The sequence below is a fragment of the Equus asinus genome, chromosome 13 (genome assembly GCF_041296235.1).
Source record: "Equus asinus isolate D_3611 breed Donkey chromosome 13, EquAss-T2T_v2, whole genome shotgun sequence".
Lineage (NCBI taxonomy): Eukaryota > Metazoa > Chordata > Mammalia > Perissodactyla > Equidae > Equus > Equus asinus.
Window position 1 is genome coordinate 7553895 of NC_091802.1, and position 19377 is coordinate 7573271.

General features: G+C 39.8%; 1 long non-coding RNA gene across 11 annotated transcripts in view; it reads right to left on the reverse strand.

Annotated features, from left to right (window-relative positions):
• Positions 1-7219: 7219 nt before the first annotated feature.
• The window catches only part of LOC123276403 (uncharacterized), a 34527-nt gene continuing 22369 nt past the window's right edge, over positions 7220-19377 (reverse strand). For all 11 annotated transcript variants that reach the window (XR_011493562.1, XR_011493560.1, XR_011493556.1 and 8 more), the window contains one exon: positions 7220-18906. This is a non-coding gene — a long non-coding RNA (uncharacterized lncRNA). The remainder of the gene's footprint in view (positions 18907-19377) is intronic.

Sequence of the window (19377 nt, forward strand, 5' to 3'; positions counted from 1 at the left end):
TCAGAGCAAAAGTTTTAAATTTTGATGCAGTTCAATTTACCAAGTTTTTCTTGTGTTTTTGGTGTCATGTCTAAGAACTCTTTGCCTTAGGTTACTTTTATTATTATATCCCATCTCATTTCAAAAACTGTTATAAGAAGCAGATATATTCTGTTATTTACTGAATTTGTCATAAAAAATCCTGTAGATACACTGCCTGTTATATCACTCAAGATTTCCTGTATGAAATCCCAGGTGGAGGATGTCTTTTAGAACAGTGCTTCTCAAACTTTAACGTACATATAAATCACCTTGGATCTTGCTAAAATGCAGATTCTGATTCCGTAGGTCAAGGGTCAGCTTGATATTTTTCATTTCTAGCAATCTTCCCATTGGTGTTAATGCTGATGGTTCAAGGACCACATTTTGAGCAGCAAAGTTTTAGAATTCAGTGTTCTTCTGATGTCTGATAATAGGCACTAGGTAACAAATCATGTCTTTCTTTTCACCAGGGAAAAGAAGACCTAAATTCGAAGCCTGAGTATAAGACATGGGTTGACTTATGTTTGGCATTTTTGTGTTCTTATTTCCATGGTTCTAATTTTCTATTTTTATTTCTAGTTTTTATTTCAGTAAATGCATTCTTGGGAATTTTCTCAAAGCTTTTTAGAACAAGGTGAACTTAAAACAAAAATGAATGATTAAATTTGAAAGACAGATTTTTTTTTTTTTGCCCTCTGTACCTAGGAATGAATCCTGTCCATTTTTTCACCTCAACTTTTGAATCAATGTCCAATTATAAATGAAGATATATATCATTTTGTACAATTTTAGGAATTTTAATTTCATATAGTCTTTTTTTCCTAAGTTATCTGTGACTTTCACATTGACAATTATTTTTTCCTTGTTAAAAACTAAGTTATGGTATGCTAGGCTATGCTTAGAACATAATCTTAAACATAGCATTGTTTAATAAATATTTATAAACTGAACTATTTTTTACAAAATTCATATCCTTATTGTCAGCAACACAGTTCAAAAATGTATTAGACTAGAACCCTTGTGCACTGTTGGTGGGGATATAAAATGGCACAGCTGCTGTGGAAAACAGTATGGTGGTTTCTTAAAAAATTAGAAATAGATTTACCATGTGATCCAGAAATTCCACTTCTGGGTATATACTCAAAAGAATTGGAAGCAGGGTGTTGAAAATATATTTGTAAACCCATGTTCATAGCAACGTTATTCATAATAGCTAAAACATGGAAACAACCCAGGAGTCCACTGACAATTGAATGAATAAGCAAAATGTGGTGTATACGCACAATGGGCATTGTTCAGCTTTAAAAAAGGAAAGAAATTCTGCCATGTGCTACAATGTGGATGAACCTGAAGATATTACGCTAAGTGAAATGTTAGTTACAAAAAGACAAATATTGTATGATTCCACTTATATAAGGTACTTAGAGTAGTCAAAATCATAGAGATAGAAAGTAAATGGTAGTTTCTAGGGGCTCGTGGGTAGAGAAAATGGCGAGCTATTGTTTAATGGGTACAGAATTTCAGTTTTCACGATGAAAAGAGTTCTGGAGATGGATGATGGTGATGGTTACACAACAATATGAATGTATTTAATACCACCGAACTGTACACTTAAAAATGGTTAAGTTGGTAAAGTTTGTTACATGTGCTTTACCACAATAAAAAAACCGGAAAAAATTAGGTATTAGGTATTCAGCTTTTTCTCTAAATGCACTGTTCATCTGTTGCACAGAGAGGTGCCTCCATCATGACAACACTTGGCCTTTATGCCAATTTTATAAGCTGTGTTTGCATCACCTTGGTCTGGCCATGCAATTCACACTGTATTTCAACCATGATTTTACTTCTTTCCTTGTTCTTTTGCCATATGACTTCCCACTATAGTGCTCTACTTATTTGAACCTCTTCCATTTGATTTTGAATCGTTTAGAGGCGAAAGCCAATGTTTCTTCATATGTTAAAACCCAGCATTTGGCATGGTGAGTGGAGCTTGGCTGTTGCTTAATAATTTTTTCAATAAATGAATGAATGAGTATGCCTTTAAAAACCATAGAATGCAACTCATTTTGCCCTTCTATTTGATCTGATTCTTATAAAAATGAAATGTCTTATCAAGTATTTAAAAGTGGCTTTCAGATTGTACATATAAGCCTGTGATGTATTTCTGAATCTGCTGGAACATGTCACCTTTCCCCACATGGTTTGTGTTGGGAAATATAGCTATCCAAGACCATAGATACTATTCTCATCTGATTCCCATATTATATTCATGTGCAACAGGTTGATTACAATCTTTGCGTTACTGTTACCCTAAGAAACTGACTCTGCATATCTGAATATTTTTTCCTCTTTTTTGCACAGAAAGCCCAGTCATGAACGATTTTGTGCATCTGAGAAAGTGCTTTGTGAATAGGCCTTTTGAAATTACTGTGAGCATTGGCAGAGACAGCAATTCTGCTATTAAGACCACTTTATATCTTTTCTGAATATGCAAGTTATCTAGCAGCAATTCACTTCTTTTTATTGGAAATATCATCTATGCCAGAGGAGCTTCCATTTTTCTACCTGGAAGTTAATCATAGTGAGAAATGCCTCTCCGGTTCCTTTTAGATGTGGCATTTATTCATTCATATCTGATTCTGCAGCTGCAACTTAGACATTGGTGAGTCTTGGCAGGTAAGCCTCTTCCGTCACTTCTGCTGTCTAAGAACTACAAGCTCCTTCTCATCCTACCCAGAGGATTTACCCACAGCTCTCAGTAAGAGTCCCTGATCCCCCAGAACTCTTCCCCTGGGTGCTGGAACAAGCTCCTTTCTTCTGCAGGTGACCCACAGAGGGGACAGCGATATCTGTCCTTCATAGGTCCTGGAATTGCAGAGTATGGGCAAAGCTGTTTACGTATTAGGTAGCTTCAAGGTTATGGAATTCCTTGTCAGTGTGTCCCAGGCCAACTTTTTTACATCAAAGTCCTTGCATGAATGCAAAATATTTCTTTTGTTCTGAGCACTTTCTTTTACATCAAGTAAGTGAGATCTAATCATATCTTCAGTGATAGGACAAGCATGTACATTTTTCACGGTGGCTGCCATATTTCCCCAGAGGTCCATTTAGCTTGAGTCTCTAAGTGGGCAATAGATTTTATAGTTCCCCCTTCTGATAGCCCTAAATTGAGTAAACCGAGGTATCTTGGCAGTGAAGGACACCGAGAGTCTCATCAATGATCAGGGATATCTGATTCTGCTCTAGCATGACACTCCTTTGGACCAACCACCTTAGCACTGACATCAGTATGTTGAGAACAAAGACTGGATTATGCACGATAAATTAAAAGAAACCATAACCTTGGGAACTTACACATGGAAAAACCATTTCAGCTGCTGTAGGAATAAAAGCCAGCAAGTTATCATTCCAAAGGAGACAAAACCCATCAAATTATGCAGTACCAATGTCCAATGTAGTTTCTCTAGTAGGATGAAAAGAAACAATAGACCACAGTAGTCAGAAAGTCCTAGCATTCTCTATGCTTCTCATTTGGATGCAGAAGTTACCTCTTTGGACTGAGTTTCTTAGACAATTTAAACATGAAACTAGAAGCTTCACAGAGGATTCTCATAAATGCATATGAGTTCTTACGTTTAAAATGCAATTGTATATATGGATCAAGCTGATAAATTAGTCACCTATGTAAAAATTCACAGAGAAATTTTATATTAATACAGCTTTTAAACAATGTTCTATAAATAACATTCATGCTAAGTAACCATCAATATAGTGAAACTCTGCAATGGGCTTCAGTTTCAGGGTAGTTTCTATGTGAGGAACTCAGCCAGACAGTCAAGGGCATGGTACCATGAGACTCAAAGACAAAGTCAACACAGAAGGTAATTCTAGAGGGATTCCAATTAACTGCACTTATCCCCAAGCATTGACTCTATTAGAAAAAAGCTACTTCTAGAAATAAAATTATGTTTAGGTGTTAATTCCCAAATAGAGATTGGTGGACTAATGTAATTGGGGGCATACTAGAATCGGCTGAGGGGATTTCTTCCGATGACTCACATATTTAAGAATGTTCTGATATAATTTTCAGGCAGTTGACTCTGTCAGTTGCAGGTAACAGAAACTCAACTCAAACCAACTTCAGGAACAAAAATAGATAGATGTAGATAAGGAGAGATATAGAGGATACAAGCATAGATACAGATAATCTCACATACTTGGGAAGGATTTTGTTGTTGCTCGTGGAATCAAAGGAAGGACTGAGGGAACCAGGACCTGAGAGATTGCAACCCTGGACCGTACACAGCCAGAGAAGAGAGAGATCAGGTCAAACGCATAGATTTTGGAGCCCAAGTGTCTGGTTCAGCTCCTGGTCTTGTTACTTATTAACTGTGTGACTTTGGGCAGTTACCTAACCTTTCTGTGCCAAGTTTCTTCATCTTTAAAATGGGGATAACAATAGTAGTTACCTAGAAGGTTATTAAGAGAGTTAAATGTATGCTTGACACGGATTTATAACGTTATTATTAGCATCTCTGCTTCTCGCTTCTGCTTTTCTTCTCAGGTGACCTCATTCTCTCCTGCAGAGAGGCCTTCCCCACGTGGCAGATTCCTGAGTAACTCCAGTTTAGAACTCCCCATAAAGAGAGCGTCTTTCACTCACAGTTTATACGTCGGTCCAGGAGAAGGACTCAGACGGGGTCTTTTGGAGTCAGGTGCTCCCCTCTGGAACAATACACGGTTGCTAGAAGGATGAGGTACTGGACTAGGTGTGGATAGACTCTCTTACCAGAAGAAGAGAGAAGGGAAAGCTTATTGGACACACAAGTTGTGAAAGGTCCCTGCAGGGGTATGCTCCCCTCCTCCCCAGATAAGAATCACTGAGTGGTGACAGCTGTTTCAACAAAAAACTATATTTACCTAATGTAATTGAGTATTTAGCTAATGTAATGTGTTGCATTCTTATTTGATGCCTACAACATCACCAGGAAAGAAATATTATTATTAGTCACATTTAACTCATGCAGAAGCAAAACCACGAAGTGTTTAAAAACTTCACGTTTTTGTTTAATTGCACATCTCCGCTATAGAATATAAGATCTGCAGGAGCAAGGATTTTGTTTTTCCAATCTCTATAGCCACAGGGGCTAGGACAGACTCACATAAAGTCTATGCTGAAAAATTCTTTGTGGAGAGAATGAATGAATGAATAAGTGAATGAAGTCGCCCAGGATCCCATAGTTGGTAAGTGGTGGAGAGGCCAATCAAACCCAGTTCTTGGTCCCTGGTGTCTTGCTTTGAACCACTCTTCAAGGAGAGATTAGCATGTCGTATTGCTCAGGGGAATTGAGATAGAAAAATGGTTTCATCTGTTCTATGCTTCACTGTTAAAATATAACTATCTTGCCTAGAAGGGTAACACATTGAGTGCATTAACAGCCATTGTCATATCAGCACGGAACACACCCGTCTCTTAACAAAGATCATTGACGTGAAGGGATAGGACACAGGACAGAGAAACTGAAATGGGCAGATAGGGGAGCTGTGGCAGGCTGGGAAAGATTCCTATAAAGAGTGGCAAATTCTTCAACGTAGAGAGGAGTCTGCTGAGAGATGGTGGGGAAAGTGCAGGAGGAGAAAGGACCCTGAAGAGCTGAGGGAGACCGACAGGGAGAGGTGAGGCAGAGGGCAGAAGAGAGGGGCAGGTGACTTCAGGCTCTGTCCCCAGACTCCTCCAGATTCCCCATTTCGGCCTGAGACCAGCCCTGCCCCCATTGCCCTTGGAGCTCCAGCAGTCATTCTCTCTATGGCCTGGGCCCAGCACTTCCCTTTAGGTCTGAAGCAGTGATGAAAGAACTTGATGATCTTGTTTGGCAGCATGTTTTGAGGATGGGTTAGCTGGAAAGAGGCGTCTGTTTTATGCCAACTAACACATTCTCTTGGCTTAGAGGGAGTCATTAGTAGAACGGGGCCATGGGAGGAGGGGCGAGGGGGCAGCGCAAGTCTTCCCAGGAAGCTTTCTGCTGTGGATTAAGGCACTGGAAGGGAAGTAGGGAATAGCAGGCCATTCATAAGTCATAAAAAAAGCAGGTTAGCTGTATATGAGATAACATCCCAACCTTTCTTTACACCACCCACTCAAGGAATATGACTCTGGATTCACAACCGAAATTGTGATTAAGTCAAGCTGATATTAAAACCTCATTCAGAGGGAAAATGTATACATTCTCATCTCGTTTATATATATATATAATCTGCAAATATTCTCTCCACATAAATACATGTTCTCTCTCTATATACGTATATATACATGAGTGTATGCATATTTTCTTATTATTTACAATGACAATGTATATACATTTTCCCCTGAATGAGATTTTAATAACAAATAACAAATACTATTACATTTATAATTTATAAACAATTTGTATTACATAATTTATATGCTATAAATATTTAATATGTATTACTATTTGTTAAATAACAAATGTATATATGCATTTATTCTCGTTATATAAACATTTTATCTAGACACACACACACGTATTCTCATTATGAGGTGAGACGCCTGTGCTTCCTTCTCTGCACATTTCACAGGTGCGCTTCCCCCAAATATAGTTTTCTGTTTCCAGAAAAGGGTGGAAAGACAGGAAGGGGAGGATGAGGAGTGTAGAGAAAAGTGGAGAAAAGCAGTATGGCTGATGAGAGGGAGAAGCTGGGCAGGTTGAACATCCCATGGCTCAGCATGTTTTAGAACTCGACTTTGATCTCAGCAGAAGAATTTTAAGATAAAAGTTATACCGCGATTTCCTCAGACAATATCTGTGAGGAAACCACTTTGTACATTATTAAGTAACTGTTCTGATTGCCTAAACATATTTGAACTATCTGAAAGAGAAAAGTTGTAAGCATTTTTGAGAAGCCCAGAGACCGTGGTTCTGCATAAAGAGAAGCTATAAAGCCTCAGGAAAATGTGACTCTTTGCCACCTGCTGAACTATAAAATTCTGTTTCTTAGAACTCACTTTCCATGGAAATGAAACGTTTATTGCTAGGGCAAAAGGGCTGAAGATAAATGGAATTAAACGTGGAGACAACCACAGTACTTCCACGAACGAGGGCACCGAATTGTAGAGCCATGTGGAGCCCTGACTAGAGGAATGAGAGCAGGAGAGAGCCAGCAGCTGGAAGTGTGTATCCTTAAAAAGAAATAGAATCTCGGGTAAGAGAAAAATGGGAGCCCAGGTGCCTTCCAAACCCCTTCCATATTTCACGTGAAAAGACCCCAGGGCACAGGGGGAGGAAGAATTACTCGATTACTCTCCCCTCCTGCCTCACCAGCTTCTTTCTCCTGGAGCATGGCAGAGCTGTCATCATCCGAATTTGCTCTAATGCCTCCCATCTTAAAAGAGTAATTAAAAAAGAAAACTCAAACCCTCTCTAGACCTCACGCACAGCTCCGCTACTGATCCACATCTGCTCAAATTCAGTCCTGAGTTTGATAGGCAAAATCCATCTCCACTTTCTCGCCTCCTATTTTTTTCTCGAATCCTCTTCTAACTTGTAACCCTACTTCCACCCTCACCTCCTACAGTCAATTTTCAATGGTAGCCAGACTCATCTTTTGAAACATGTATCTAATAATGTCGCTCTCCTGCTCAAAATTCTTGAATGGCTCCCTATGACACTCAGGGTAAAATCCAGAATCTCCATCATGGTCTCTGGGCCCCATGTAACCTGCCTCCTTGCCCACCCTCACTTCTGAATTCTCTCCAAGGCATTCCCAGGGAGATCTTTCAGCTGTTCCTTGAACATTCCAAATGTGTTCTTAACTTAGTGTTATACTTGTTGTTCCCTCCACCTGGAATCCGTTTTTCCCAGGTTGACCCATGACTTCTTCCTTGAATCAACGCTGGCCTCTATTCTCAGGTCACCTCAAAGACGATTCCTTTACTGCTGCATCTAAAGTAGCGCTGCCCCCCATCCTCCTCGTCACTGCTTTGCACTGCCTGGCTCTGCTTTACTTTTCTCCATAGCAGCTGTCGCTACCTGACACCTTATTACTGAATTTCATCAGATCTAAAACATCATGAAACGTAAGGCACCGTTAATTTGCATACCACTAACAAAGAAAATTTTAAAAATCCACTGGCAATAAAGTGATGGCATGATGTCTCAAAGGGAGTCATGAGGGATGTAAGAATCAATTACACCAGCCTCGCATTGCTTGGAAGTCTTCATCTCTATTGGAGGATCTGGCAATTTCTCCTGCATTCAGCTGCACTGTTTGGCTTATGATAGGTATCATCTACTTGTGGACATGTTCCTTCCTTAGGTTCTGTAAAATCCAATGGTTGTTTTGCAAGAAAAGATGAAATTGCATCCATTCCTCCAATAACAAATATTTGCTTCTCTAATACCAAATTTATGCCCCATTGCTATGCCTTTTGGTCTACACAATAGCTTTTTGTTTCAAAGCCAAATCATAATCTTTTTGAAGATGTTTTGAAAGATAATTAAATTCAACGTGCAGAGCACCAGCAAACACGCACTGACAACTCAGTGAAACCAATGACAGTAGAATAGTTGAGGACAAGTTTGCACACGTCTAAGCAATGAAAGCTGCATCACGACTGCCACCTGTCTGACAGCAGTTACACAGTGTCATCTTTTGTAAAATATACCCCAATTTCAGAGTTGTCAATGTGACAATACCTTAGAATGAATAAATGCAGCCAACGCATTGTTTGTTTGTTGTCTCTTTCCTCCACTAGCAGGTGAGGAAGACAAGGACTTATTTTATCTCTCTAATTCATCTTGGTGTCCTGAGCACCTGAAGCAGACGCTGGCACATAGTGAGTGCTCAATAAAAGCTTGTCAAATGAATGAGTGAATAAATACTGACTCCATGAACAAGCACTGGAAACAAAGGAAATTTCAATACATGCCAGAAACTTGGAGGGATTACTATCAGAAGGTTGATGAGTCTACCCGGAAACAAAAACCAATCCGACATATACACTCCTGTTGCACTTCTGAAGGAGGAGGGGAGAGACCATTGCAGAACTACTGAGAGTTTCATGACTTGGAGGGAGTGTGCTGAAGGCAAAGGGTAACTGGGGGACAGCCAGGGGGCGCATCTGGGTTTTATCGCTGGTTCCTTGGCACTGAAGGTGACCCTGAATGGGAAGCTCATAATGCTACTTATCTCTCCTTACTCTTGACCCTGGCTGACATTCCAGGAAAAGAAAAAAATGGGATCACTGCGCTGCCAGGCTCCCCGTGAGAGAGGCTATGCCCAGCAAGAATTACAGTGTCTGTCCCAGGTAAGCGCTGATCGTTGTGACAAACACAACAAAGCAGTTCTCCGGAAGACAGGTGAAGTTTTCTGAGAAGCTTCCTCCAGCTTTGCCAACCTTCTTTCTCTTCCCCAGGTTTCTAGATCTCCAAATTTGTAAAGTCAAAACTGTCATCAACCTAAGCTGTCATAACCTTAAACCGTTCCTTTCTCCTTCCATCTGGACCAGAACTATTTAACCAGAATTCACTTCGGTCGCTGAAAGAATCCATTTTAAGGTTCAATAGAGGATAAGCATATGTTCCCCTGGGACTCCCATTGTTTATCAGGTTGACAAGAAAGAAATCCAGCGGATATATGAAAAGGATACCTCAGTGCAAATTAAGAGAACTGATATGGATAATCAGAACAAGTGTCTTCCTATGAAGACACAGGACACAATTTTAAATGTCTAGACATGTTCCAGCTAAGATTTAAGAGTTCATCAAGTCTTCTGGTCTCAAAGGATATCTAGGTGACATCCTCCCATGCAGCATTTTTCAGCTTCTCACTAAAATTACAACAAGACTCAAATAAGGAAAAACTTCACGGTAATGTTTACAAATAAAATAAATAGAGAATCCGATGTCAAGATATGAGAAGAATTGAGTTTAGTATAAGACAGATGGAGCTGGATTAAGAAAACCTTGTGCAGGCCTCATTTTATTGTGTAGCTTAGCTCTGCTTTATGAAACTTAGGCTACCTCAAACGGACATCAGACTCTCGGAAGGCCCACAGAATGTGGCCACTGACTCAGAGATGGAAGAACTCAACCATAGACGAGGCCAGATCTAGATTTTCTTGGGGCTGCAGCTTATATAATTTTTGGACCCTCTTTAGGTAAAAGAATACAAAATTAAATACAAAAGATATTTCGTTTAGAATAAGAAAATAAAGCACAACAAGTTACAAACGTAAAAAACTGAGGAATACATAAACATCATAAAAATCCAAAATTTTGCATAGTATTTTCAATAGTTAAACACGATTTAAATAACATGCCTAACCATGATTCTGTAATAGTTCCCCACTTTTCTCGTTTGTACCTTCTTTGATCACCTTTTCAAATAATGATAATTGAAAGTTTCTTTGAGTCCCCAGGAACATTGGGTAATACCATGTAAATTGTTAGGACTGTTGTAAATTTGAGAAATCTATACCATGTGTGTAAGATTTAGAAGAACTTTCCACAGACTAGCTTTGGTTCTGTGCATTTAAATCTTCAGGTTCTAGGTGAGCCAGTCATGTCATGACACGAGCTGATCTCCAGCTCTGCTATCTCAGTTAAGGATGAATTGGCATGGCGGGCAGTAGGAATTTCCCTAGAAGCCTCTCCTACACCAGGCAGCTAGCAGTAACTTAACTCCTAGAAGGGACTGCAAAACACATAAATGCATGCTGTTAAATTCAAATTAAACGAACTCCCCCTCACCAGATCTCCAAATCCTGTGGCCATGCCATTGTCACCTTACATGAGGTGAAATATGATGGGCGATAAGTGGGAGTGAAAAGAGATAGTGAGTCGTAACCATTATTATCAAAATATCATACTCTTGCAAATTTTACAAAAACATATGAGAACATGCACACTCTTGTATGGCCCTCTGCAAGATCGTGGAAAGGGCCAGTGCAAATGAGGGATTTGAAGCTTAAGATTCCTAATTTGAATTTGTCTTTGCAGCTAGAGAGCTGGACAGCTATTTCAGCAGCCCCAGGACAATGTGCCACTGAGGCAGGAAGGAGATTGAGCTCTCCGACAACAATATTCCATCTCCCCACTCAAAAGAGAGTAAAGAGACATGGCTTCTGTGTAATAAGACCAATGACTAGAAGGAGAAAATAGACTGAGGTGAAAATACAAAAATGAGAGATGAAAAATGATATGCATAAGCTAAAGAGGGGATGTAGGAAAAGAAGAGGAAAAAAAGACAATCAAGAAGATAGAATTAAAATCCATTAACTCAACTATCGTCCTCCTGTTTTTAGCTGAGGCCCTATGCAGGTAACGTAGGAAAGCAGAGATGGGTCTGGTGATCAGTATCTAAGGTGATTTGATTAAGATCATGTAAAGGGCCAGCCCGGTGGCACAGCGGTTAAGTTCACACGTTCTGCTTCGGCTGCCTGGGGTTCGCCGGTTCGGATCCCTGGTACAGACATGGCACCACTTGGCTAAGCCATGCTGTGGTAGGCATCCCACATATAAAGTAGAGGGCACGGATTTTAGCTCAGGGCCGGTCTTCCTCAGCAAAAAGAGGAGGATTGGCAGCAGTTAACTCAGGGCTAATCTTCCTCAAAAAAAAAAAAAAAAAACATTAAGATCACGTTGCCTGCAGGTAGCAAGGAAGCAGGCGTGTCTGGGAAGTGTGTCTCCTTCATAGAGCACCAAAGATCACCAAAAGTAAAACTCTATGTGCCTCATTGTAATGATTTTCTCAATTCCTTCACGTCTTCCAATATTCTCTCCATTTTAAGTATCAAGATCCTGGAGTAGGTGTATTGCACACAGCTTCTTCCTGATCACTCCAGGGTGCCCCCCAGCCCACCCCCAGCTACCTTGCCACATCGCAGCAACAATCTCTACTCTCTTTCGCCTCCAAATGGCAATACATCCTCTCCTCTTCCCTATTGCACGAATCATGTGAAATAGTTGTGTGAACTTACCCTAATGAGTGTTTGAGGCTATTTGAAGGTAATTAAACCACAGAATAGGAAACAACCTGATAGCGGATATTGGACACTGTTGTTCTGGATGACCATGGTAGTCCTCTGCCCTGGGGCATTTCTTACTGGGGCAATTCAACTTCATGGCTAAGGACACAGACAGCTGGACTAGATAGTCATCCCTTGGTATGTGCAGGGATTGGTCCCAGGACACTCCGCCCCAAAATACCCAAATTCACAATGCTCAAGTCCCTTGTATAAAATGACGTAGTATTTGCACACAACTACACAATCCTCCTGTGTACTCTGAGTCATCTCTAGATTACTTACAATACCTAATACAATGTAAATGCTATGTGAATAGTTGTTATATTGTATTGTTTAGGGAATAATGACAAGAAAAAAAAGTCTTTACATGTTCAGTACAGATGTAGCCATCGTAGTTCTTTGGATCTGCGTTTGGTTGGATCCCTGGATGCAGAACCTACAGCCAGAGGGCCCACTGTACTGTTCTTCTAGAGTAAGTTGGGAACAGAGACATGCTGGTGCTTTCACTTACCATCCAGATAAATCTTGGACGAGTTACTTTACCTGTCTGTGCCTTCATTTACTTATTTGAGGAGGAAGATAAGATTAGTATCCCATCCAAATAACAAGATGGGATTTGTAGAGGATTAAATGGGTTAATGTATAGAGAGTGCTAACAACAGTGCCTGGCACCTAAACATTAGCTTTTATTACTTGTTCTCTCTCTTCTACGCCTGCCTCAGTGTACTGAGAGCTTCACTGTTGTTAATAACACTAAAAAATCTAAGGTAGACTAAACGTACCCCCCCTTTTTTTTTGCTGAGGAAGATTGGCCCTGAGCTAACATCTGTTGCCCATCTTCCTCTTTTTGCTTGAGGAAGATTGTCCCTGAGCTAACGTTTGTGCCAATCTTCCTCTATTTTTCATATGGGATGCTGCCACAGCATGGCTTGACAAGCAGTGTGTAGGTCTGTGCCCAGGATCCAAACCTATGAAACCCAGGCCATCAAAGCAGAGCCCATGAACTTAACCACTACACCAGCGGGCCGGCCCCCTAAATGCTTTTTAATGGATTTGTTAAATGCTAATAAGTTACCTTCATAAGCTAGAATACAATGCAATTGTCACAAATAATGATCAAGATATATTTACATAAAAACTAATCTATACTGTCAAGTGTTAAAACAGATCACTGGGTAGTCTACATAATATCCCAGTTTACATAAATGTGTACATATATCATTTTGTGGGAAAAAGATCTGTTCAAATAGATATCAAAAAATATAACAGCGATTTTCCCTGGGATTAAGGTGTGGGATTTCTAGTAATATTTTTATGAAAGTGTATGTGTACATAACGTGTGTATATATTTAGGTATGTGTGCACAGACACAAAGATCAAATAATACATGATCAACCAACATAAGAGAAAAAAAGGCAAATAAAGGAAAAATTATTTGTACCATACAGAATAGGCAATGGGTTACTATCCTTAATATATAAATAATTCCTACAAATCAATATGAAAATACATCTCAAAACAAGAAGACGTAAGCAGGCAGTTCATAAAACAAGAGACACAAATAGCTAATTATTATAGAAAAGAGCTCAGCTGCATCGGTCATCAAAGAAATGCAGATTAAAGCAATGCCATACTCTTCTTCACCTTTCAACATGGCAATTTCAAAAAGCGATAACGCCCAGGGTTTGTCAGTGGTGAGGAGGAACAGCTATAATCATATGCTGCCTGTGAGATGGAAATTAACACAGTCTTTCTGGAGGATGACACAGTAATATGTATTTTAAAAACTAACAATATTCATACATTTGTCATGCAGTAATTTTAATTCTAGGAATTTTTACTAAGAAAATCATCAAAGATATATAAGCATATTTGTCACAGAAACAAAATATAGGTGACTGATTAGATAAATTGTAGGATATCTACCAAGTGAAATATAAGTTTTCTATAACATTTAAAGGTGTGGGAAATTGCTTACAAATAAGGCCAGGTGATAAAAGCAGATGAGGTGACAATGTGATTCCACACTTTTCAAAGTAACGTGTTCAATGTAAAAAAGAACCAGAGGTTTGTTAATAAGTCTCTTTGTACATGGTCAAATATGGTCATTTTTATTTTATTTTGCATACATTTTGCTATTTTCTAAATCTTTTCTTGCAAGGCTTTTCCTCTCATAAATGGTGTATTAGTTTTTTTTATTCCTGCAGCAAGAAATTGCCACAAATTTAGCTACTTAACACAAATTTATTATCTTCTGGTTCTCTAAGACAGAAGTGCTTTATGCATCTCACTTGGCTAAAATCAAGGTGTTGGCAAGGGTCAGCACTTTGCTGGAGGCTCCAGAGGAGAATTTGTTTTCTTACCTTTTCCAGCTTCTCCAGGGCATTCACATTCCTTGGCTTGTGGCCCCTTTCCTTCAACTTCAAAGCCAACAACAGTAGGTTGAGTCCTTCTCACACTGCTTCACTCCGACCTCTAACTTCTGCCTCCCTCTTCCACTTTTAAGGACTCTTGTGATTGCATTGGGCCCACTCAGATAATCCAGAACACTCTCCCTATTTTAAGGTCAGCTGATTAGCAGCCTTAATCCCACCTGCAACTTTAATTCCCCTTGGCCATGTTATGTAACGTATTCATAGATTCTGGGCAGTAGGACCTGGACATCTGTGGGGAGCCATTATTCTGACTACCACAAATAGTAAAAAGCAATAAATGTTATTTCTATATAAACAGAACTTCCATGGAGATGTACTTTAAGTGCTCATGAAGAGACTTTAACAAGTCAAAAGTGACATCTTGTGCTGAAAAAAATCCAGAATCCAATGGAACTTACTGCCAGGTTGTAGCTATTTTCCTTTTAACCCAGAGAAGCCTCATTGGACCTTTTATGAACATTACTTGGGGCAGACTCGGTCTTAGGGAAATGACTCTCAAGGAAATGATGAGCAACACACTGAGAGGGAATCATTACTTCCTTCTTAAAGGGCTCTACTCCTTTAAACTTCTGTCTATTTCTTACACAAAGTTCTTAACTGATTCATCATTTTATTTCATTAAACACCAATTTTTAATGTAAAAATATAGCTTCATGTCATGTATTGATTTATCTATTCCACACATTTTAAATTTAACCAAGAACATAAGCATTAAACCTCTGAGGCACCTGAAAGCACATATCAACATTTCAGTTGCCATGCCTGTAGGGAACGTCTGAGTCTTCAGGGTGAGGCTTAGAAATTAAATGGCACTAAGAACTGGTAAATATCACAAGGTTTTCACACGATGAATATTATCACTTGTTTTAAATGGGTGCCTGATGAAGGCAGAGGATTGGACTCTGAACCTTTCAAGTCCTTCCAAGTCTCAGGGTGCCCAGGTGGCCTTTACTGTTTCAAGGCAGAAGCAGGGCTTGACTTAGGAGCCAGGACCCTGACTTGGTGTTTCTCAGTCCCATTCACTGCTTGGCAGCTCTGGGTCAAGATCCCCAAGCAAGACAGCAGGCCCCCCGGGCAGTGGACGCTGGGAGATGGCCTCGGAGAAGAAGCCCCACCTCCCACATTCACACCTCACCTTCTCAACTTGGAAAACACCTCCAGTTAATGAGCAAATCTGGCATCTGTCAGCTTTTTGTAAGCAAGCATTTCACAAGGTTTACAGAAAAGTAAAGTAAACAGAGTTCTGAGTAACAAAAGAGTGGCGTTTATGCATTCTTTGATTCACTTTAAAGGATGGTATAAACTGACTTTTTAACCAAGCATTAGGCAAGATCTGGGCCCAAGCCATTCTATAATAAACAGTGACATGGCTATATTAAAATATTTACTTAGTGTGCTAAAGTGACTTATAGGAAGAGTGGCTACTACATAGAAGTCCTGAGTATTAAGGCGTCAGGTGCCACGGGCGGCATAAATATTCCGTGTGCACTTGTTTATAGGAAAACCCCATCTGGATTCGGCTAAAACAGCAGGCACCCTGGTGACCCCAGTTTTGCTATTGGAAAATATAACACAAGTGTTCACTCATCTAGAATAACTACAGTACTAAGTGCCAAATGACAGATGGGAGGGGATTGGCTTTTCTCAATAAAATCCAGGCACTCCATTGTGAAGGGTTTCATTGTGAGGGCTCCGCGGCATTTATAGACTCTCAGAGTAGACGTGCAGCTCGATGAGGCAAGGTGCTGGGTCAGGCTGACCACAGCCCGCCTATTCAGGATTGCTTTGCCCATACACATCCACGTGAGCTGGACAGGATTGAGAAGACTTGGCCTGGAATAGTCCTTGAAAGTCAATCCCCACCCCCGTTCCCACTCTCCCCGAAACTCAATGATGTTGAGTAGCACTCAGGCAGACAGGCTGGGGACCAAGCCCGGTGTGATCAAAAGAGTACAGTATTTTGAGGCAGAAAATCTGGATTTGGAGCACTGCTCCTCCACTTCCTTGAGCTTAACCTTTAGGGTTAGAATGGGAGAGAGAAGGCAATGCACATTGACAGGCATTGTATTGGATGCTTTTTCCTATGTCCTTGCATTGATGTCTTCATGTCAATACCACGGTGCAGGTAGTACTTCCCCATTTTACAGATGCATATGCAGCTGAGAGTGATTTCAGGGAACAAAAGGTCTTCCTGGACCAGGTCTCGGTCATCCTTCAGGTGAATGCATCGACCTCCTCCGAACGTCGACCCAAGTGTAGTGGGAGCAATAAAAACAGTAAGAGCTGAGCTGTTCTCTGGGACTGATCGTTTAATTGGGGAGAAAATTCCTCTGCGTGACAGCATGCCTACCCAATGGTACAGAGCTCAAAAAGATAAAATCTCAAATTGAAACTAAACTGTTAACTGAAAACTAAAATCTCTATGTGAGCGGGTAAAGCAGCAACCGCCTCCTCCTCTTCGACCGGACTGCAAACTTTCCCTAATTGACTTTAATGAATAGATTTTTTTTTTCACTCATCCACTCCCTCAACAAGGAGGTAAGGAGTACATGCTGTGCATCGAGCCCTTTCCAAACAATGAAGACACAGCCTTAGCCAAGGTCCCTGATTCCATGGAGCTAACCTCCTGGGGGGGGGAACAGACAAATGTACACAAATATTTTATGTAATTTAGAGTAATGATAAAGAAAGAAAAATTAAGCAGGATATAGGAATAAGGAACTACTAGGAATGCCAATTTAGGTAGGGTGGTCAGGTGCACCAAGGCTATTAGCTTGAAAGGCAAGGGAATCGGGGAAAAAAAATGAATCTTAATTTATTATCTTTGGCATCACAGCTTAAAGCTTCAACTATTCATTTGCACCATGGCCTGAAAAAGACAATTCTGAGCTGAGAGTTTCTTAAGACTCTGGTGTAAGCTTTAACATTAACTTCTTACGTGGTCTTGAGAAAGCTGTATCATTTCATAGACAGGGAAACTGAGACCCGGGAAGATAATCTGACCTGCTCAAGGCAGCAAAATTGATCTGAGCTTCTAGGCTTCCTTTCCATTCTATATTTCTAGAATTGTGGTGTCTAATCTGGAAGCCACTAGCCACATGATCAGTATTTACATTTAATTTGAGTAAACTTTAAAAAATTAAAATCCAGTTCCTCAGCTGCACTAGCCATATTTCAAGTGCTAAATAACTTCAAGAGGCCAGTGGCTGCCGCACTGGATAGTACAGACTATATAACATTCTCCCCATGGTAGAAAGTTCTATTGGAGAACTCCGTTCCAAAGCTCTATAGACTCTGTTAGCTCTTGAGAAGAAAAAAAAACTGTCTGCTTACACATTTTCTATTTCTATCAGGCAATTTGGCATCTTAGAGACAAATCATTTTTGGTGGTTTTTACATACGAATTTTTCGCCCGGTCAAGTTGTCTTTTATGTGTGAAAACAAAAAATGCTTAAGAAATCATACCATCCATAAAACCTTCTTGAAAAAATAATAATTGAAGATACTGTAACTGATTAGTGACAAAGAAAATGAAAGAGCCCAAGAGTGGTAAAATCAAGAGTACAAAAGATTGGATGGTGTGCACCAAAAGCAATAATATACAAAAATCCGTCTAAATAAATGTGATTGCAAATTAAATACAACTTCCTCTATGTTTTAAAACTCAAAACATACAAAGTGTAAAGATGACGTAACATATAGTCTGGATTTTACAATAAGAAAAACTAATTAAGTTGCATGGTAATACTCAAGAATGACCTTGACAAGGAGCGGGGGTTCCATAACGTAGGTATCGTGTGAGAGTAAACAGGTGCAACTCTTTAATATGTATTAATAACCTTGAAATTTTTCAACTGCTCCCACTTTGCTACTCCACTGATAGGAAACAATCCTAAGAACACAGTGAACAGAACCACCAAAGAAAGATTTGTCTATTAAGATCTTCCTTCCAGCATCATGTACAAAAAACCTGAAAATATATTCAGTGAGAGAGGAATAATTAAACTCTAGCATATCCCTAAAATATAATTTCATGCAGCCATTAAAAATCATGATTGTGAAAAAAAATCGTGATTGTGAAAAACATGGAAAAGTGTTTATGCTGTGGCATGGCGGGCAAAAAGCACAATGGTGATAACAGCTAAGGCTTATTCTTTCCGTGCTTTGAAGTGCCAGTCACTTTTCTAAAGGCTTTAGCTCCATTGTATCATTTATCCCTCAAAATACCTACTAGCAGGCAGTACCAATATCATCCCCAGCACACTATTGAGGAAACAGAGCTTTATGGCTGATTTGCCCCATGCCCCACAAATCTCTCAGTGAAAGAGCCGGGTGGGAATGCAGGCCCATCTGATGCAGAGCCTGTGCCTCCTTCCAGAAGACTCACTCTCAGGGCAGCATGCTCTGGGCCGTGTGAAAAAAAGGATATGCACATTTAGAAAACGTCCTGGCTAGAAATACACCAAAACTTTAACAGTAATTGTCTCTGAACCATGGGATTACAGATCACTTTCATTTTCTTCTTCAAATTAGTCGTTATTTTTAAATCATTCTGGCAGTGAACATTATTCAATAATCAAGAAAAAAATTTTTAATGAAAAAGAGAAGCCATCTCCATACACAGATTTGTACAACAAGGGGAAAAAAATAATAATTCAAAAGGCAGAGCTAAAAATAAAATTCCAAAGTGTTGCCTGGAAATTAGTGGGAGTTCAAAGGAGTTAAATAAAAGATGGAAAATTGGAGATGTGCCATTGCTAAATCTTTAAGCTCTTCCAAAAGGTTTCTGTTTGCGGTTGTTGGTTTCTATCTCTCAGCCCTCGGCTGAACTGATGAGCATTTACTCCATTACTGAGAAGTCAGAAGCCACTCAGA